The sequence below is a fragment of the Pinus tabuliformis genome, chromosome 3_1, assembly GCF_031772625.1.
Source record: "Pinus tabuliformis cultivar Carrire ecotype Pingquan chromosome 3_1, CPIR1, whole genome shotgun sequence".
Taxonomy (NCBI): domain Eukaryota; kingdom Viridiplantae; phylum Streptophyta; class Pinopsida; order Pinales; family Pinaceae; genus Pinus; species Pinus tabuliformis.
The window spans coordinates 896,202,423-896,226,069 of record NC_142301.1 but is presented as its reverse complement, the minus strand read 5'-3'; the positions used below and the strand labels follow the sequence as shown (position 1 = coordinate 896,226,069).

Below are 23,647 nucleotides of genomic sequence, written 5' to 3'. Positions count from 1 at the left end.
TTTGCCCAAATGGAGACGAATTTCAAAAAACTAAAACATGGGTTTTTTTGCCAGGTGGGTTAATTAGATAACCCAGAAACCGTTTGAGAAAATTCGTGGCGGTCTGGGAGAAATATTCGGTTCTTTGGAGCCTCTTTTTTGCCGCCGCGTAAAAAAATTGAGTTATTAACTGACAGTTTGATGTATTCCGCGTGCCTGAAGAAGGATAACGCCAATTTGATTATGTGCTGGACTCTTTGCCACCACGTCCTCTGCCTATATGCCACCCATTGCAATTCATTAAAACCAGCAGTGATCCAAGTGAAGACGGCTCTGTTACGTAAGCCAATTGCATACGGCTCTTCACAGCCGCATAACTCCCGCTGCAAACTCCACGGCTGTGCTTCAAACCTTGATTACAGTCCGTTTACCAATAGCCTCATGTGACCAACAGTTAGCACACTGTGTGTACTTAGTTTCACCCGGCATCCCAAGCGATTTCATCCATCAAAACATCGAATGAGGTATCGATGTTGACAAAGTTTCCACCAAACAATAAAAAAAGTCCGCCAGACGAGATGAGACTAGCGATACCATCACAACAAGAAAGGTTTACAACAACTGTTTGCTTGTTACATATGTCGATATACATTTTGAGGATCATATGCAAAGATATCCAGGGAGGGGCTAGAGCCTATAGCCAGAAGACAATGTTTATACGCATGTTGAAACCAGATCTTGTAGACAGAGTCATCACAAGTTTTGGAATGATTGCAAGATCTTGTTGGATATGAAGTATCTATTGAGGTTGGACAGCAATTTGTTACAGCCTTCACTCCTCCACATTTTTTTTCTCTTCCACGCACACAGCCACTCCATTTCATAGTACTTTCTACACTCTGCACTTTCCGCAGCCAATACAGCGTTTCCGCAGCTCACACAGGCTTTCCGCAGCCAATACAGCGTTTCCGCAGCTCACACAGGCTTTCCGCAGCCAATACAGCGTTTCCGCAGCTCACACAGGCTTTCCGCAGCCAATCCCGGATTCCGCAGCTGTTTTGTTAAACTCTAGGTTGCAGGTGTCATCAAGCAAAACAAGTCACATGGGTAGCTAGGGAAATGTCAGTACATGGATGGTGTCCTATTCATTTGGTCAAATTTGATGAAAAAGACCCCGGTCAAAGGGAAGTCAAATTGTGTATTATCACAAAGTCGCCACACTGAGTCGCCACACTAAGTCGCTGCATGTCAAGAAAAAATAATAATTTTGAATCAATGAAATGAACAAGTTATTTTCTCACTTTTCTGAAGGTATTGATTAATTTTGGACTGATAATGAAAGATGAATGGCTAACTTTTTATTCAAGATTTTTAGCTACAGAGCTGTTCCCCAATTCCGCAGCTAGAAAAACCTCATTGTTCAAATCAGCCTATCTTTCTCATACAAAATCAGATTTTGAAGATTTAAGTACCATTGGAAAGATCTCAACAAGATCTATACAATGAGAAATATATCATTAGAGTTTGAAATGGCAAATAATGAAATAAATTGCTGAAAAGAAGCAACATTCAACTTGGACACCAATTCCAAAGCAGGTATAAATTCTTTTGATTTTTCCTTTGAGAACTTGTTTCATTAATACAAATTCTTAGTTTTGTGTGTAAATATCATAACTAGAGAGATTGATCACCTCTCTCCTTTGATAATCTTACATTCCATTGCAGAAGAAGTATTAGTTTTTTTGCAGGTTTCAGGAGGAAGGACAAATGACTACAAGAGAATGGTGTCTCTCTAAGAGACCAATTTGTTTCATAAGAGGATGATCAACAACAAAGAGGAAATATGCTGATGTAAAATCAGATCCAAACACTTGAAAAACTTTCAGATACTATTGTCTCCATCATATCCATCCATCACATCCATACCTCATAATAAACCATTCATCCCATTTTCCTCCATATTTTCCACTTACATTCACATACACTTTCCATCTCTTTTTGTCCATTCATAACCCACAAATAAAAGCAAGAGGCTCATTCACATGCTTATTGCCATTGCCATTTCTGTTCTCCATTGCCATTTTCCATTTTCATTTTCCATTCCTTGTCATTTTCATTCCGCAAATAAGCCCTGCTTCAATGCAAATTATTGAGTCCATAGTCCTTTGAGTCTAAGTTCTTTGTAAAAACACCTTGAGGCTTGCATGCCTTAATGGAAAGTCCTCATGCTGACAAACAATGGGAATACATTAATGTCCCTTGTTCGTTAGATCTTCTAGGTGACTCGACATCAGCAAATTCATTCGTACCTAGCAAGATGTGTTTGGGCATCTTGACTCTCATTGTCATCAATGGTGAGAGTTCTCGTGTTGACTAGTGGCATCCATTAATGGCCATTAAGCCAACAATTTCCTACTATGTTCGACATCAGAACATCTTTTCACATAGTAGGAATTGTGCCAATGAGTTTTGAAGACATGAAGACTATTATTTTCAGCATTTTGGAGCAAATTCAGCAAGTTTTAGTAGAAGCAATAAAAATTCATCTTATCTCTCTATCCATGACTCCTCTTGATCAGCCACTTGAAGAAGAAAATGATCAGAAGTTTTCAGCCACCACACATACAACTCATCCATTCCAAAGGGTAAGTGAAGGTACGGAATTTTCTAACTTTTAACCATAGAATTCCATAAAAAGCTAGAATGATAATTGTTGGAAAAACATTTCTCTTCCTCATTTCATAAAATTGCTAATACCATCATTTGGGGGGGGAATACATTCATATTCATATCTTGCCATGTCCATATTATATTCAAGAGCTCACATACTTCCAACATATATTAATTATTACATTGCTATTATGAGCATACAATGGCTTTTGAAAAAGTGCTTAAAGGATAAATTGGATACAAACAAAATCATGGTTGTCACACAAGAACCAACCATTATGCAATCCAATAAAGATATACTTTGCAACAATAATCAAAATATCATTATGCAAAGTTCAAAGATCAAAATAGAAGGCAACAAAAAATGGTTGTAACACAAGAACCAACCATGTTGCAATTCAAGTGAAACACTTTGCAGAAATATGAAGTTATCAAATGATATCATGCAAAGTTAAGCCAAAGCTCAAGGATCAAAAGAGTTAATGTAATATATATTGCATGAGGACATGCAATAGCTTCAGTTGGGGGGTATGTTGAGTCCTGAAAATGTCATTCATTTGCATTACACTTTCACTATTATGTCCATTATATCACTTCCATTTCACCTCCATTTCACTACTATGTCACCACATTCATCCCACTTTCATTATCATTGGGCCACCTTTATGTTTTTCCAATCATTATTATTTCTAAGCCTTTTAAGTGAATTTGTGGTTAAACATTAGAAAATAATGTGCATATGCTTATACCTAACAAATGGGTTGAGTTTGTTGACATGTGTAGGTTGAAAGGAGACTTTTAGAAGACCCTTATGTGGCACTCTAAGGCCAAATTCGAATTTGGTTGGAAAGAATCATGGAATCATGAGGATATGTGTCACATCTCCTAATTGTATTGTAACTCTAAGAAGACATGTGTCTTATCAGTTCCTATTTTGATTAGGACTCTAGAGGTAGAGGGAGAGATTTATGGATTATCAATAATGAGATGGCTCTCATCTTTTTGTATAAATAGGAGATCTCTCTCCTTCATTTGCTAGTCTTTCTTAGTCCTTTTAGCTTGTTAGTCCCATGGCTTTTGAAAGCTTTGGAGAACTTTGTTGTACTTTGCACTTTTGAAGAAATTGAATAAAGCTTTGATGTTCTCAACATGGAAGGAGATGTGAAGTAGATGTCATGGAGCATATTAGGATGTAAGGTAGAGTAGATTTCATTTTGTAAATATTGCTTTGTAGAATGTAAGGTAGATTAGATTTTTCATTCATGCAATTTTAATTCATGCAAGTGTGTTTAATTTTGCTTTGATTTCATAGGTAGTAGGGGGCCCCTGCCTTGTATAGTTGTCACTTTAATTTCTTGCATTTCTTTTTCTTATTTCATGTATATTAATGTACAGATGTCTTTACTTTATTTTCTTGTATTTCTTTTTCTGATTTTCATGTATATTAATGTATAGTTTGAATTACTGCATTTTATTTTCTTTTTAACATGTATATTATTGTACATAAATTGCTTTCAAGTTGATTGTAGATTAGTGATGCACATAGCCTTTTAATGAACTAATGACGTGATAGAATCATCTTGTCCTTTTGCTGAAGCAGCAAGGATACTGGGTCTCATAGTCATTCTCTCATTATTTGATTATTGCATTTTATTTTGATTGAACTAGTTGTATATTTACACTTTTGTTTAAATACTAACTCCATCAATAACATGTTTTAAGTTCTTTTGAAGTACTAAGTTTTGGAAGTTACCATTAAGGACATAGGCCTTGTCTTGAAATCTTTATCCATACTTGTCCTTTAAAAGTATTCTTAAGACCTTAGAAAACCAACAAGAACAAAACCCCAAAAACAACATAAACTATAAAACAACGAAGTAAGAGAAAGGTTAACTAAGCACATACAGTGCACCACACTTCATCAGTTTACGATACCCGGATTGATAATTTATGTAGAGCAATTTAAGACATTAAATTGACTAGACATTTGGCTTATTGATTGTAGTGTTTCAAGGCACTTCATCGGATAAGAGGGCATTCTCTCTAATTTGGTAGAGACGGAAACAATCGTGGGATTATACTTGGAGTCGATGCCACCTATCCTGGAAAGGGTGTAGGGAATGTTACCCTTCAATTGAACTAAGGTAATTCGATTCATTTACAGAATCTCTTTTATGTACCTGATCACAAGAATAACGTAGTGTCCATTTAGGTAATGGAAGTCAAAGGTTTCAGGGTGGCATTCATTGATGGAAAGGTACGTCTTTGAAAATAGAATTTTCAAAGATGCTTTTTCTCATGGGTTCAGCGTTGGAAATTTGTATCAATTTGCAGGATGGTCCATTAGGGATCACGTCAATTGACATATTTCATCTATAACACCGGAGGTCTACTTATGGGGCCCTACCCGATGTGAGTCAGATAGTGACAGGGATGCCTGAATTCAAGAAGAACATGAAGGTACATCTCTGAGATGTACCGAAAGAAAATCTTACAAGGGGACATTCCCCTCATGTAGCAGGTCCACAGGTTTGGAACAACCAGAGGGGTTTGAGATTCATGCTCGGGAATCTCATGTGTGCAGGTGGAAGAAAGCCCTCTATGGCTTGAAGCAAATCACCCCGGGATTAGTATGAGAGGATTGATCACTGTCTGATGAAGCTGAGATTCACAAGGAGTGAAACCGATCCAAAACCATTGCTCGAAGGTTGTGGATGATAGACCTCTCATACCAGCGCTTTATGAGGATGACCTCTTTCTGAAAGATGCAGACTCTCTCATTTGCAGAAGTAAGAGGGAGTTGGATTCCGGATTTAGAATGGTGAACAACAAGCCCGCGACTACCTCGATGGAGCTTAACTTTAAGAAGTTATGTGGTATGGATACCAGACTTGATTTGTGAAATGCCTTTGAGTTTCACAAACTCATGCTAGCATTGATGTTATTGGTGAACTCCTGTCCGGATATATGTTTTGCAGTTAACATGATGAGCTCATATATGATTGAGCCTCACTAGATTGGTGCCAAGAATCTTCTGAGGTATCTTTGGGGCACAATCTCTCATGGATTGAGATACATTGCTTGAAATATGAAGCTGTATGTTTATTCGAATGCTGACCAGGTAGGCAGTGTGGAGGATTTCAAGAGCACTTCTAAGTGCTGATTCTCTTTGGGTTCTGTTCGATATCCTGGATGAGCAGGAAGCAGAAGTCGGTTGCTATAAGCAACACTGAGACCGAATCCATAGCTACGAGTATGACCTTGTGTGAAGCTGCATGGTTGCGGAAGCTCTTCGGCGAGCTGTTTGTACACCTGATGGATATCACTGTGATCTTCTGTGTCAACTAGGGGGGGATTCGATTCTTGAGGAATCCCATATTCTATGATTTCTCCAGTGTATAGACATCAGATACCACCTTATCTAGGATATGGTACGTCGATGAGCAAGGAGGCTCTATCGCATTGAGACTGATGTACAGGTCGTAGACATTCTGTCAAAGCTACGGGGAAAGGTCAAATTTGTGACTTTCCCAAATGACTTGGATTCATTGAGAGACCTTCTTATGAGGGCTCTGCATGATGCATGCATTGAGCTCTGGGAGCTCTGGGGGGCTTGGGGTACTTATTGGAGAAACATGCGACCATAGGGCAACTCACCCTCCCCTAATGGTGCGCTGTGTACAGGGTGAATGGCTCAGCCTTCCCCTGTGATACCCCGTGGCGACTTAGGGACAAGATGAGTGGTTCTCCTGTCGAGGCATCCTACCCATGCAGTCTGGGACTCATGGGAAGTACCTCTCATCTGGCCAATGAGCAGGGAAATGGGGTTAGGGACCATAGTAGTACTATCGATGGACACATCGTTGTATCTATCGTACTCCCTATGTTAGGATGACCTCCATTGATATGGGATCAATGAAACTGATCTGGGATTAGTATGAGTGGTTTGAGACACTCTCTTGTGATATTGATCTGGGATCAATAAAACTGACTTTGGATCAGTAGAGAATGGTACGAGACATTCTTGATCAATTCTTCTTCTTCATGGTTCAAAAAAACAGAGAAGAGCAGAGCTCAGCAGAGCAAAGATCAACAGAGCAGAGTTCAACATAATAGAGCAGAGTAGGGTAGAGCTCAGCCGAGCAAAGATCAGCAGAGCAGAGCTCAATAGAATAGAGCAGAGCAGTGCAGGGCACTGATGGCAGAGATAGTACAGTCAGACATATGGATCAACAGATGGAGTACTCCCTAGATGAGAGGGAGTGTTAAAATTGGCAACTAGGGCAAAAATCCATGTGGGTCATCTTATTTATGGCCGCTGATATTTTTCTTGGATCCTTCTCATCGAGAGGTGTAGGATTGATCTAAAGATCATCTAATTCCGATAAGTATTCATGGAGTTATGAATTTATTTGTATTATAAGACAATTCGTCAAGGTTGACCAACAACCAAATAAGCCCCACGTGTGCTTAACATTTTAGTATAAAAGGATATGACTTGAGATTCATTTCTCACACACACTTCTATCTTGATTTCTCTCCACTTGTCTTGGGTTTTAGTGGAAGAGAAATCTAGGAGTGGAAGCCCTAGACATTGGAGGATTGAGGTTGCCTAGCCGTAATCAAGAAGAAGAACGCTGTCCTAATCTAGAGGACGCAGTCAAGTGAGAAGCCCTAACGCTAAAAGGAGGACAACCCTAATATCTACACAGTCAAGTGAGAAGCCCCTACGCTACAAGGAGGACAACCCTAGTATCTACGCAGTCTAGAAGATAGCCGAGTTTGTAGACAACCCTAGTATCTGATCACTGTTTTGGGTGCAGATTTTAGAGAAGAAGAGACGCAACTCTTAGCCATATTGAAAGAGGTAAGAAGGATGGCTTGAGAACTGTTTTGTGACACGTTGGAGCAGTCCTACCTTTCTAATCAAGTCGCAGACTATAGGTGAGTTTTGTGCATGTTTTTGAGGTGCATATCTCTGTGTATAGGGCTGCAGTAAGGGACTTCTACAACAACTATTGGGAGGTGAAAGTTAGATGGCCGAGAGGCCTAGAAAGGCCCTCCTAACCAGGCCATAGTCATCTCTAAGGGAAAGCGTAAGGAGACAACGTGGAGGGCTGTGATAGGAGCAATTGCTGTAGGTGACAACGGATCTATTAAGGGCTAGTTTAGGAATGTTTCTAGGCATGGTTAAGAGTAGGAAAGGCAAGCAGCTAGGCCGAGGAGAATAAGAGCAATACGTTGCTGTTTGTGGACTGATAGCTGGGTGTGTAAGGGCTTCCAGATTCCCTAACCAGTCACCATATAAGTAGTAGTGAAGGTAGCAAATGGAACAACAGTGCTAGTAAATGGGACAACTAGGAGCTTGGTGGAGCTAAAGATGCATGGGACAACAAGGTGACATGATGTTGCTAAAATGCATGGGACAACAAGGTGACATAATGCTGCTAAGATGCATGGGATAACAAAAAGGTATGTTAAGACATATGGGACAATAGCAAGGTATGGCAAGGCAAAGTGGGACAACAGTTGTGACCTGGCAGCAAAGGCACATGGACAACTTGGCAAGCATGGTGCAGCATGGCAAGCATGTACAACATGGATGGCAGTGGCAAGCATGGTGCTGCTAGCACATGAAACATGTTGTATGAGTAGTGCAACATAAGGTGCAACAGTATGACGAGTACAACATGGTCATGAGGTGCAGCGTGATAACGAGATGCAACACAATGATAGGTGAAGGAGTCACATTGGAGAATCAGTGGAAGCAGCATGTCTTCAACTGATCTCATATATCATCTTCTTAGAGATGATCTATGCTCTTATTTAGATAAGTCAAATTGTTGACTTCTGTTGTAAATGTACTCTCTTTCTCTCTCTCTCTGCTGAACTATTGAAGATCATATAAGAAGAATTGATCGAGGGTTTCCCCACATTGGGGTTTGTCCTTGGCTAGCGCCACATCTTGTGTCCTCTTGTCTTGGCTTGTCTTCCGAGATTTATGTTTATGTTCTATCTTCAGTTTACTGTAATTCCCCAAATAGACACCCGAAGAATAGGAAATTAAGGTGATACACAGAGACCCACGAATAAAAACTCACCCAAAGAAGAAACCGCTGAAGAGGGGTGAACAACAAACTCCACACCTACTCTCAAGCAATCCACTCCCAAGCCAAAATATAGATAAATTTTGTGTAATTGCAGAAAATAAAACTCATAGAGCGGCCACCAAATCATGCACACAGAAACCCCAGAGATAGAGGGCGAGGTAATGACCGCCCCTCCATACACCAAATGCTTGAGGCATTAACTAGCCATTGTCATGAACCAATATTTAAAGCTCATTAAGGCACACATACTAAAGGAAATGAATTTACTTTGTCCATCCACCGCCACCTCAACTTGAAACAAGTGTTACACCAACGCCTGTCCCAAAGCCATCAAATATCCTAGTTGTAACCCCCCATTGGGGAATTTTGTCCGCCTTTATCAAATTAGGCATAATTTACATTTCATCAGCCCAAGTAATCAGAGGCCAAGGTTCATCCAAAGTTAAATCCTTGAATCGACACCCCATATTGGCTAAAAAATCCGCAACCCTGTTTCTTTTTCTTCTAGAATGTTGAACAATGACATAATTCATATTGTTAATCAAAGTACTAATATTGGTCACCACCCTCTCCAATCTCCAACCCTTAACAATCTTTTCAATAGGTTGTCCATTCAAGAGTTTTTGAAGACATTGTATTGCAAACTGAGAATCCCCATTGACCTTAAATGCCTCCCATGGGAACTCTTGTGAAGGATTGGGCCAATCCTCTTTATCCTGTTGGGTTGTGTTATATTCTTTTCACGACTAGCCCACGTAGTTAATCGGGGGGTTAGAAGGGTGCTGGAGCCCCCCCTTTGTTTCGCCGATTGCGTAGCGGGGGGGGGTAGGGTCATAGGGGGTTTAAGGGGTGCAGGTAACCCCACTCTATGGGGTCCAGCGCAGCGCCCCGGAAAATTTTGGTCTTGGACCCTATATTAGGTTGGTCAGACCTACCTATGGTTTTGTGCATGATTTTCGCACATGGTTTTGGACGCGATGGTTTTCGGTCCATGGTATTGGATGCTTCAGCATGTATAAATATGTATTGTAACATTGAAAGGAACATAAGGAAAAATCAAGCTGGTAGTCCTGGTTTTGGGATCCAAGGGAAAATCTCTGTGTATATGTGTTTGATGTGTTATGCTCTCACATTGTTTATTTTCTGTGTTTTAGAATTCGTATGTAGGTAATTTCTATACGGGGTTTGATGTGTTATGCTCTCACATTGTTTATTTTCTGTGTTTTAGAATTCGTATGTAGGTAATTTTTATACGGGATTAAAACCTCATATCCTTTCATCATCTCCAAAACATAGTCCTGTCCATATGCTTCCCATACTCAAAAAACTTTACTGTGCCCAAATTGGTGGTAAAGAATTGGAGATTTCGAAGATCATTTTTTTCACTCAAACAAGGCAATTGTTGCCAGGCTTCATCCGAAAACAAAGCCTTCTCCCCTATCTTAAATTCCCAAAAATCATGTATGCCCACCATATCTCTACTGTCCTGTGCCCACGTCCATAAGCTGGAGCCTCCAATTTCCAAATCATATCATAGTCTGTCCTATGTCCTGAATGAAACATATTTGCACAACTAGATTAATTTCAAAATGATAGTTAAATCTATGTAAGTGAAGTTTGAAATTGTTAGAATTTTTTTTTTGGATATTTTTTTTTATTATCAAGAAATATGATTCTTGAAGAATCTAGATAAATATGTGAAGTGTAAAATAATGCATTTTCATATGTTTTCCATGCTTTGTATTTGTATGCATGCACTTAATTATACTCTAGTTTAAATATGAAATTATAGCAACCAGAGTTATTCTGTGTGCTAATTTTTCAAGTATGCCTATATTGGTGTCATAACACATTATGGCTTCCAATTAAGAAGTAAATTGAGCATAAATCAAACTCACGATGAAAATGGGATATTTCCCTATATCAATAATTCTTAGTGGTTGACTTCCATTAGGCTACAATGATGGCATTGGTCATCAAATAACAAGGTGGATACTAAGTCAAGACTCATGCATGATTGAATAGGAGATGCTAAGTATAGATTCATGTGTGATTGACATCCATGTTTGAAAGATTAATCGAGAGGATTGTTGTATTTTCCACCACATTTTTTTTTTTTTTTTCCCTTGCTTGATTCATGGAAAATTAGAAACTTGAATCTGATTATTTACATAATAATTCGTAACAAAACCATCTCGTATTGAGTGTTTTATATATATATATATATATATATATAACTGATCGCCAAACAAATGGTATACATTTCAGATATGGTGTACATATATATAACTGATTGCCATTGTATACATTTCAAATATGGTGTTACTTTGAGGCTAAAATATTTCAATAACCAGAATAAACTTTGACGGGCCAGAAAGATATTATTGCTAAAAACATCGATTAGTACGCGTCAGTCTTATTGAAGTTTACAATTTCAAAGACCGCGAAAAGACTTTGAAAAATTATACCAAAAAAAAATTACTCCTATTAAAATGTAAATTTCGTGAGAATACTTTTCACTTATTAAAAAGAATTAGCGCGATAGAGAAAATCCATGCTATCGGGCCATAAATGAATGGCGGGTGTTTATGCCCACCGTTCCATTTTTGCTAAACCCGAAATGGAACGGTGGGCATAAACACCCGCCATTCATTTATGGCTCGATAGCCTGGGAAATATGGCTCGCCGTAATTTACAAGTCTTTTTTTTGTACGAAAAAAAGCATAAAAGCATAATTATGAGCCTACTATTGATTGAGAGGTATGTATGAGCCTACACAGGGTTGTTTAAAACCACTCTATTAGCATCGAGGTATCATCTTCACATAAATTATATTAATTGCCACCGTATCTCAGAGAAACTATATTGATTGTAACTGTGTTTTATAAAAAAGAAAGCCATGTAACACATCGTTGTACTTACAAGTGCAAAAAATATTCATATTGAAAGAATGAATGTAATACGAGGAAGAATGTTCGTATTTAAATATACGCTCGCGTGTAAATTTCAGTAAGGCCTGCTTGCGATGTAGTTCCCCGGTGGATCATAATTGCAGGTTATGAAAGTATCGCCTGAATTGCATATAATCTTGGCGCAACCAACATTGGCGGTGGTTCTCCATACAACCTGAGTGTAGTGAGTGCAATCAGGTCCGGTGCAAATATTCTTGGCTTAGTCAAACCATTTCTTCTCATCTATCCACGCAGCCACTGCCTGCGAAGGGGTCCAACCATGGCCGCTTCCCCAGAATATGTTCTCTCCGAAGGGGCTGTCCGAATGTTGTAGGAGGCAGTCGCCCCTTCTCTGTCTTGCATAATTGCGCGCATAATTTGCAAGTTTGCGATCCCATTGAAGAGGACCAACTCCCACCGCATTTCTTGCTTGATTGTGTGGAACCAAAAAGCCATCGATAAACGCGTCAGTAGCGTTCATGTCTGCAGCATTCACCGGTGACATTGCCGTCATCATAATGAGAACGAAAATGGAAATGGAAATCTATGTTACTAGAAATGAGAAACGGAAACGAAACGAGAAACGACAACGAGACGAGAAACGAAGTTTGGAGGTTTCGCATTCAAAAAACGAGGAGAGAGAAAAAAACAAGAAAAATGTGAAAAACATAAAACAAAGCATACATCATCTGCATTCTCCAATAATGTGCTCACATAGACCATTCTCGAATATTCATAGTGAGAAACAAAGCTTGTGTTGCTTACATAGGTCATTCGCAAATACCCATGTTTGATCCTTTAATAGTGAAGAAACCTTTGGCATTGAATTCAAGCTTGATTTGACCTTTCCATTTCCACTTGATTTGGACCTAGTGAGAGTGGGATTTTTTTGAAGGCCATATCCCTAGAAATTTCCTGATGAGTACATGATTTGGCATATCATGTGTATATTCTCCCATATTATTTGAGCGGACCTCAAATTTGGGCTATATTGTAGTATTTGGTAAGCAACTACTAGGATGTAGTTTCCCTAGTTGGGTAATAGGATGGTGAAGATTGAATTGAGCTCCATTGGGATTAGGGAATTGAGCCAAAAGTAGAGGGTTGTTTAGAACTACTACTACCTTCAACTATCTTGCTATAGGAAGAAGTGTTGCTCCCTCCATTGACATTTTGCATAGAAAAAGCGGAAGGGTTGAAAACCAGAAATGCTACAACTAGACAAAACCTAAAAAAAATACCATCAAACTTTCAAAACTTTATCGTTAATCCATTATAATAGTAATTAATCTTTATAATTATAATAGTAATTAATCTTTATAATAATAAAAATAATATATTTTGTAACAGTGTGCATTTAAATTGATAGTTTTGTATAAAGAGACAATTTTTAAATATTAAATACAATAAAATTATATAAGAAATTCTACACTAAATACACTTTTAAATAAAACCAACACAAAAATTAAGAAAAAATAATTAAAACATTAAAGCAACACATCCCAATAATATAATTTTAACAAACAAAATCCCTAAATAAACAATGTTGTTAAAGAAATTTTACACTAAATACAGCAGACCATGAAACCGCCTCTAAAAACTATCCACAAAACCAACCTTCATTTTTTAAAATTAGACTCAACGTTACAATGAAACCAACCTTACAAACAAACCAGAGCAACGTTTCTCGGAAAACCAACCTTTGCCTTTTTTTTTTTTATTCTGCTCAACGTCCAATTGGAACGAGACCAGCATTACAAATGAACCAGAACAAACGTTTTTCTGAAAACCGTGTCAAAAAACCATTCGTTTCCGAGAAACCAGTTTCATGTATTGAAAAACGAAAACGACCGTACAAAACGGCGTTTTCCGTACCGTTCCGTTTTCTTTGCGTTTTTCTTCGGAAACGAATGCTCCCGTACCGTTTCTGGTAACATAGATGGAAATGTTGCAGTGGCTCTTCAACAACTTGGTTATCCCCATGAGTATTGTGAATTGCCCGCGTCGCTGAATTTAGTACTAGTATCCCAATAAAAATACTAACTTCCTTCTGCTTCTTCGCAAATATGTGTATACTAATTTCATCAAATAACAAGGTGGATACTAATTCAAGACTCATGCATGATTGAATAGGCGGATGCTAAGTATAAAGTCATGAGTGATTGACATCCATGGTTTGAAGATTAGTCAGAGGATTGTTGTATTTTCCACCACAGTTTATTTTTCTTTTTGAATGTTGAAGTTTCAATCCTTCATGCTTTGTGGCTGCATGACATGACATCTACTGAACAATGGGTGCTTACTCTCTTTGTAGGAGGACTATTTTGCAACCAACCTTCATGCCTGCATGACATGACATCCATTTAACAATGGGTTCTTACTCTCTTTGTAGGAGGACCATTTTGCAACCAACAACTGACTAGTGGTGAATATATCATCATACATCAATTGGTTTTATGTGATTTCTCAAAATTGGGGTTAATTGGTGGTTTTTAACCCTTAATTCGCGGTTAGAGTTGTTCTTAGTAAAGCTTCAACCAGCGTCAACCAGGACAAAGCTTAACACGTTATTCACATTGATATACGAAGCTAAGATAATCATGGGGTTATGTTATAGAAAGTAAGTTCCAATAAATTAACTTGACAGTAAAATGAACTGTTATTATGTGTAAAAATCAAGATACATATCTTCAGAGTCCGAGATTGTTTTTCGTGTTTCATTCTATCTCAAGATAGGGAGTTCATTTTTTGTGTTCACTAGGTGTACAGATTGGGACGTTAACTGTATTCTCAGAGTTTGGCCTTATCTCTTAGAAGTCATTATCAATTTGCTTTTGGTCTTTGAGTTTGGAAACATTGTTACAAGTGGAGTTTACTTTACTTTGATCTATGCTTTCTTACAAAAGTCTGTCAAAAACCAAACATCATTATCTCTGTCATCAAATGTTTTTTTATCAGTCTACCATCCTTTGAGCTAGATAGCTATGTGATCACAAAGCTTCGAAACCCCGATATCAGAAGTGTATCGGGTCTCGCAGGTTATTTATTAAAATCATATCGACCCCTTCACACTCCAACACTCTGATAAAACCTAGTTCTGATATTCCAATGTGTCAATTGCGAGAGAAGGTAAATAAGGCGTCAAGTGTCATGAAGTTTGAAATTATTCTATTGGATCTGCAACATTTGTTGTGAGGCTAAATTGTATTGTAACAGAGAGTTTCAATGATATGACACATGAAGCGGACTAGCATTTTTTGCTAATGCTTTTAGTCGTCGTGGTAAATCACATGCAACAAAAACAAGGTAACAAGGTAAGTGATAGAGGTAGTATAATTTAAGATTCCATTAGGTGCTTCAAATTTTGGAGTTTTTGAACTTTTTCGGTTCTAGCGAGAAAATGTGTTAGGCTGGGGTCAAAACCCAGTTTCAAATTCCTCATCAGTAAACACTTGTTGCGTGAAAAATGAAATATTAATCTAATTAAGGGAAGAGTAAAATCGACTAAGAGACATTTGTTGTAGAATGTTAGGCACTCCCAAGTTTCGATGTATCACAATAAGTAGATAACTATTATTTGTAGGGAACCTATAATGGTATTTGATGACCTCCTAAGAAAATAATAATTAACTTTGCTAAATAGATTTATTTTCTTATAAGGGATTGAGAGGGGCTGTAAGACATATTTAACAATAGAGTTTTGAAAGCCACTAACATATCTTTTCATGCTTAATGCAGGGTAGTGATATTATGATTCAGATTCCAATTGGCCTAGAATATTTAAAATTGCACCGCTCAATTGGAAAAAAATGAGTCTGTGGATTCGACTTTTGTTTGGATACCTTGTCACGACCATTAGAGAAGGTCAATTTTGTTGAGAATATAAAGTTCATTAGTTAATTAGCTCACCATCATTACCTTTCCAAACAACAAAACAAAGAGTATTTTCACATATGTACAACAATAATGGAATGAGTAGTAGTTGCATTTGAAGCCCATTTTTCCATAATCTCGTGAAATTTCTAGTAAATATGTGAGGGTACCTTGTATCTTTATAGGATAAAAAATGTCCTTTCTATTATAAAAAATCATCAGATGTACTGTAATTATGATAGCATGATCAAGCATTAGATAAAAAGATAATAGGTATTATAATTATAAAATTGAAAGAAGTATGTTCATGTTCATAAAAAGGGAAACAATTCGTCAAATTGAAATTTTGTACTCAGTGAAGAACATGAATGCATATAACGATATATCCACATACAAACTTTCATTGTACAAAATAGACATTTTCAAAAGTTACAAAATGAATATTGATCAAGTATTAATGCATTGAGGTATTCTAGTGCATTAATTCTATTATGGATTACTGCACCGAGGTTTTCCGGTACGTTAATTGGACGATTTTAGTTGGTTTATAGTTTTCAGGTTGAGATTGATGGTGCATAGTTTTGTATCGCTATAGCGTAGATAACGAGGATGCTCAAAACATCCAATAGGCACCAAATGACCTTGTGGAAGAATCATGTATATATTGTTGGTATTTCAGTTGAAAACAAAAAAGGAAACATGAATCAACCTAAACCTCTTCCATGTTATCAACAAAATGACATATGATTGAAAAAAAGTTTAGTATTTGAACTAAGATCCTAGGAATTATAATGAAATTAACATTTGTATAATAGATTTTCATGAATTTACAAATAGACTAACATTGATTTTATTTTGTCAAATTAACCATTTCAAAACACTACACAGGAAGTAGCCCTCACAGAGCGCAATAAAGCTTTAGTATGCCACGAATGCATGTGATATGTCAAAGGTTCATTGGGTGAAACCCCGAGATAGTGCCCAAAATATTTGCGACTTTTAACCTACACAAAAGAATGGCATATGAAAATATGTTTTTATAATGAATACTAACATTTCCTAATACATAATTCAAAAATTAAACAACTAGCGTCTATATTGGAATTATTTCCTATTTGAAGCATCACCAAATTTTCATTTCCTAAAAAGGGATGTAGAATTCCCCTTGGTCTTTATCATTGCCAAGGAATCCTCGAGAATCAAAGCATTCGCCTACATAGATCTGGACTATTTTATGAAATTCTTATACAAGATTATGGGAAACTACAAACTACAATATACTTAAAAAACAATGATAGGTTTTGTATCATTTTGAGAAAATATTATAGAGTAGATTGTTCATCTAACCTAAAATTTGATTGTGATTCAAATTTATGCACTTCACCTTATCCATTGTTAGGACAATTTCTCAATGAGCACATCTTAAATACAGTAACTTAATTTGGATAAGCTTACAAATATATGAGGCCAATCATGTTTGAGGATGAACACAACATAGTACCATTGAGGCCATTTCTGGCAACGTTTCTGCACAGTAAGTATCAAACTATAGAAGTTTACTCAATCAGAGGAAAAACCCCAGGTATCTCAAACAAAAAAAGGTAGCAAATACAATTCAAAATCCAATGAAGATCTGTGTTACTTATTAATCTTGGAGTTTCTGTGGAAGTGAATTAGGAATGTGGCCCTGAACGCCATTGTTGCTAAAATACCTATATTAGGGCGAGGAATGATCAGCTGACAACAACATGCATTTCTTAATACATTCCAAACAATTTTGGATGGTTTATTTTACATCATAGAATAGAAGGAATTGTGCTTTAAGAGATAGATGTATATTCCTCTTGAGTAAAAGGGAGGAGATGTTTTTAGAGAAAAAATTTACAACCCTTACAAGGTTTTAAATGTCGAAAGGTAAGAAAGGTGATGATATAATGATCTTCACCTTCCTAAGGAGGCTTTGGAAAAAAAAGAAAGAGTCATTGAGAAAGGTTATAAGCCAAAAGCACTAAAGAAGATTCGAGATTTTTGTTTTTGGTGGGAAGGATAGAGGCCTTTGTTAACTTACGAATGAGAATCAAAAGGAGAGGAAACTTAGATTTTATATGTGTGGTTGTGATAGTTGATCAATTGGAATTAATATATGATGGTGAAAGAAGAAAAGAAATACTAATCTTGTATGTCGCATTTTTTTATAGAAGGAACACAATGAACAACACACAAAATATCTAGTCAATAACCAAGGTGCGAGTTGGACTCTTTTCAACAAAATAGTAAAATGTGCGAATCCATGTCAATATAGCTGCATAAGCAATATAGGCATAGATGCACCTTCGCAAAATCTTAGTGGCATTTTGAGTTCCTATTAGCATGGAATCTTGAAAACATGGAAAAACTATATTTTATGTAGGGAAAAAGACATTATTTCTCCGCTATCCCTTAGAGGCCACCATTATTTTTCATTGGTTGATACAACATAACTCTGTGTTAACTTGTTTCTAGAGTATCCATATCATTGTTACTATTATTTGTAGTTTCTATTGTACAAAAATGAGATGTTTTGGAATGATCTTCCAAAAATAATATCTTAGAGTCACAAAACAATTTTTTTCCCTTTCTAGAGTCCAAACCCAAATTAGTTAGAAAATACTATGACGTTCCTTGATGTTCTTATATATTATAATTCAATGTTGAATCCACAATGAATTTGGGAACTCTTTTACTAAGATCAACACCTTCACGAAATAAGTATTAAATTGTTTAATATGTTCAAGCGAAAAAACATAAAATGCTCCAATATTCAACAAGATAATAATGCTTGTTTGGATAAGAATATAAACATTTTTCCCGAGAAAAAAAACATGTACTTCCGTTCAATAATAGAAGGAAAATACATTTTGTATATACATGCCAGGCGTGTGAATTCTCCTTGGATATGTCCACATCCAAGAGTGGCATACGTAGTCGAAAGTATATGCCTAAAGAATAACAGAGAAATACCAAAATGGCACGTAAGAGACATAAAAATAGAAGAGAAAGAAAATAAAATATGTGGTACAATGGGGAAGATCAAGAAGTGTGGAAATCACTAATCCTCCCCTTCTTTCCTTTCTTTTTATGGACCTGATTCCCATTAGAGGAAATTTTAGCCTAAAAGTGCCTATCAAAATTTCACGTAATTTTCATGTCATAATATGTAAACTAATCAAAATATTTTAAATTTAAAAAGAGGTACATGCAAATATTTTGGAGGGAAAATAAGAAAAACTACTTTTTTTTTTTTTTTAATTGTATTTCTCGCTTATCTCCTTATAGGTTTATTCAAATTTCAAGTGTAGACACTCGTTGGATGCGAAATTAAATTATGCATCCAATGAGTGCCCATCATGCACACTTTTAAGAAGACCCACATTGATTAAAATTGAAGATACATTAAAAAAGTGTGCCGAACACATTTTTCCCTCCAAAATTCATAACTCTTGTTTTTATTATTTTAACTATTATTTTATTATTTTCCCTTAGGAGGCCACTTTTAGGTTGAAATTTCCTCTAATGAAACCCCTAGATTGGGCCAACTGGAACCATAGCAAACACATTCGCGGATAGCTTTGTAGGATGATATTTGTTTGAATATGAGCTTTCTGATACAAGTTCGCATTTTGAGCCCACCAACCCATCCTCCATGTGTCTCCCTTTAGTCTGTCGTTATGAAACTAGGAAGGTTTCATTATCTACCCTATTCTGATGAGGAGAAGCATCAACATTGGTCACATCAACCCCTATTATGAGTAAGCCATGATGTGTCTGAGCACCCGCTTCTGTTTGGACTGGTTGGCTCTCCAATATCTCCTTCTCCTCTGCGTCTGATAGGTGAGGATTTGAATACTGCCCCACCTTTTGTTTATTTATCTGCCTCTTCTTCTTTTTTGGGTTCTTTTTAGCCTGAGGACTTATGCTTTGTAAGTGGACAGATTGAATGACATCTAAAAACTGTCTTCTCATAATCTTAAACTTGTGTCCAACTGGATTCTTTACGTTTCATTTTTATATGACCAAGAAGGCCTTTACTCTCGTCAATATCTACACATAATTTAGAGAATAGAAACATACCTTTCTCTATCCTTTCACTGTCCACTTACTTGATTTTTTCAAGAGTATTCCCAGTGTCCTCTATGACACTGGGGTGCTAGAAGGGAAGGCGAAGATTTTGAAGTCCCACCGATACCGGCACAGTATAAACCACCATAGTGGTGGCATCGAATTTGGGTAACCATGGCGAAATGAAAGGCCAACATTACCCAAAATCCATGGCCATTCATTCAACACAATATCCATTTCTTTTTGTGTGTCAAATTGTATAGTGAAAATACCTTTAGAGCATAAATAAATGTCGCAGTGTGGTGTCCAAAGGGTTAACATCCATTGATGGAGTGCTTTAGGTTTGTGCCAATAACTATTAAACCTATAATGATACCCTTCGATTTGAGACCATAAGAGAGAGTGTTTCTCTTAGTAAGGTTTTTATCCGCGTCGGGGACATTCTCCATTTGTTCAATAATGTAGGGGCTGATATTATTTTGGATTTGATGTCCAGGGCTATTTTGGGGTTGATTGGTAGGAAGGGAATCTTCTCCTTCAGCTGCATCCTTGTGTGTAACTGATCCATTTTGTGTGTCCAGGATCCAAGAGCTCCTCCGTGAAACCGTAGATTTAGTATAATGGATTAATTCCTGAAGATACCATTTTCTTTGATTTGTGTGCAGTCTAGAGCAATTTCCCTGCACGTATGAGGTTTTGAACCTCAATGGGAGTTTCCCACTTTCTCCTAATATTCTGTTTCACAACATAAATAGTATTTATGGCATTTATCCAAAATAGGGACGCCTTCCCATGCACACTTTTAATGAAAACCTCAAAAGAATATGAATCCCCCCATGCCTGAGGGATGAAGGGCACCATCCAGGGAGGGCGTGTTTCCTTTTAATGTGGGTTTGTATCCCAATAAGAGACGTATCTGCCAACTTTCATCATCTTTGTCACATGCAAATCGACGCCCACAGTAAATAGTGATGGATCATTTACATCCATTAACTCGTCATCGACCAAAACGAAGGAATGTATGCTTATAGGAAAAAGGAACAAAATTAGAAATACATGTTCCATCCCGTGCCGCAAAAAACACTAGAGGGAGTTCTCAATACAATCCCAAGAAAAGATTAAAATGTGTTCAAACATTTGAATAGATGGACTCTCCTGCCACGACCACACCATATTTTTAGAGCAGATTCTTAAGGGTTTTCCGTCGATTTTGAGATAGATAACATCCATAAGAAGAACCGTAACAGAGGAGATTTGTCGAGGGCTAGATTTTAGGCTTTATTCAAACATCCTTATTGCTTCGCAATGTATGGAAACCAAAAACACCTCATATGCAATCCCGTGAGTTCTTGACCATGGACTTGCATAGAAGTTCCCATGCCACGCCAGAGGCCATCGACCACGCCCAAAATATAAGGATCTTTCCGACTGTGCGACTCTCCTCGCTAAAAAAAAGAAGAAAAACCCTAGTTAGCTGCTCCATCGCTCCAATGTTGTCGCGTTCCGCACAAGAATATAGCCTAATACTACGTCCTAGAACAATTAATTACTGATATTTCTTATATTATCGCTTTTTGGCTTCAACTTAATTATTATCTTAATGCTATACAGTTAATGTATTATGGAAATGATATTTTTGCAAAAAATGTTAATGTTCATAAGTCAGAAAGTACTAAAAAGGTTCGTTAACACAACGTTGTTTCTAACCCATTCAATGTTAATAACTGGAAGTGAACCTCACTCGGAGCTAAAAATTTGGCTTGCTGAAAAGATATCGTTACTTAAAAAAGATTGAATTGTACACTTATGTACTCACACTTGTTAGGACATAGATTTCAATGACTGTGATAAGACTTAAAATATTGCAAGAAGATTTTAGTGTGATAGGAGGAAATGGTTGAACATGATTTCCAAGTTGTTAGCTTATTGTTAGGCGTGATTTTCTTGAAATTGAATTAAATTTTCCACATCTATGAACACAAAGGAAGAAGAAATTTAAAACATGAACTATTCACTCAATTAGCAAGGAATTACATATTTACACATAAACACACAACCAAAAAATGTTCTACATTTTTTGAATGAATATTATTAAATTTCGAATATTTTTTCAGGCTAAATTTCGCAAATTTTCACATTAAATTTAAAGTGATATAAAACCTTGCAACTTGTACAAATATTCCTCTACTATTAAGGAATAAAAATTTGAAAAGCATTACAATACTAAATTGATACAAAATCGAAAGTTTTTTTTTTTTTTTTAATAAATAAAATACAAGCAAAGATTTATCGTTGACGTAGATGATGCATAATGCTTAATTTCACCATATAATTGTATCCGTTAATTCTTTACCAACTACTGAATTTATCTTCCCTGGAGCGTTTACTTTAATTTCTATTATGCATCTACAATTGATTTGTTTAATGTAGTCTCATTTTCACTAAGCCCTCGTATGGTGCAAATGAACACTAAAGATTTAGAGATGCAAAAATTCAAATCCGCATAGTTATATCAATACACAAATTCAAAGGATGTTATTTAAAAAACCTCCCTAGATTTGAAAAATCTAGAAAAATATGGGAAGTGCAAAGTCATACATATTCTATGCCTTGTGTTTGTATGCATGCACTTAATTATACTCTATTTCAAGTATGAAATTGTAGAAATCGAAGTTATTTTGAGTGCTAATTCTTCAAGTATGCCCATTAGTGCAGTAACAATGATGCCATTAACACATTATGAGCTCCACTTAAAGAGCGAGTTGAGCAAAAATCAAAATCACTGGGAAAATGCAATAGTTCCCTATATTAACCATTCTTCAAGCTCAGTGGTCAATGATATGCTTTCCATTGGGCGACACTGATGGGATTGGTAAGGTAATCACTAGGTGGATACCTGGTCGAGACTCATACATGATTGATATGTACAGTTGGAAGATTAGTTGAGAGGATTGTTATATTTTCCACCACATTTTATTTGTGTTTCCAAATGTTGAAGTCTTACCCTTAAACCCTTTTGCGTCATACCTGCATAATATCCATTTAAAAATAGGTTCCTACCTTCTTCGCAGGGAGGCTATAGTAGCCAATAATTTTTTGATCTAGACTTACTAAGTGGTTTTTTCTTTGGAACTACATATGTTTAATTTGATTCGGAGAATATTTTGCAACCAACCCTGCTCCAACAAACTTGTGCATTAGGTCTTTACTAATAGTGAATATATCAACATACAACAATTGTTTTCATTAGATTTCTCAAAATTTGGGTTGAGAATTTTTTTACTTTGTGGGGTTGATGTGTGGCTTTTGACCTTGAATTCACGGTGAGAATTGTCTTGGCCAAATTTTACATTGAATATCCTAGCTATCATTATTAGGCATAACAACTACATTTGAAATAGAAAAGTACATTAAATATATGAATCCTCGACTTGTCATTACCTTCCATTAATGGTAGATTGCTTAATGCTAAAAGGGGAAAACGAGTTTGCATAACACAAAGTGTACAGAGAGAATTTAATAGTGGGTTCATTAGTTTAAGAATTTTTTTTTTTTTTTGGTTATTTTTAAAAATATAATTTTGTAAATTTTAAAATGAAAATAATAATAAAAGTATTAATACAAATTAATAATATATAATTCAGAGTTCGTTCACATTAGCTATATTTAAACAAATTATTCAAATCAATATTAATTCAAGTACATAATTATAAAAGAAATTTTTAATAAAAAAAAAAAAAAAAGCATAAAAGCATAATTATGAGCCTACTATTGATTGAGAGGTATGTTTGTAACCGAAACCCATATACTTTAGAGAATATAACATAAAAAATATTGGACACTGGGTTGTTTAAACCCACTCTATTAGCATCGAGGTATGATCTTCACATAAATTATATTAATTGCCACCGTATCTCAGAGAAACTATATTGATTGTAACTGTGTTTTACAAAAAAGAAAGCCATG

General features: G+C 36.4%; 1 pseudogene; it reads right to left on the bottom strand.

The window, feature by feature from the left end:
* Positions 1-220: 220 nt before the first annotated feature.
* LOC149190524 (pathogenesis-related protein PR-1 pseudogene) lies at positions 221-12,224 on the bottom strand (annotated as a pseudogene).
* Positions 12,225-23,647: the final 11,423 nt, after the last annotated feature.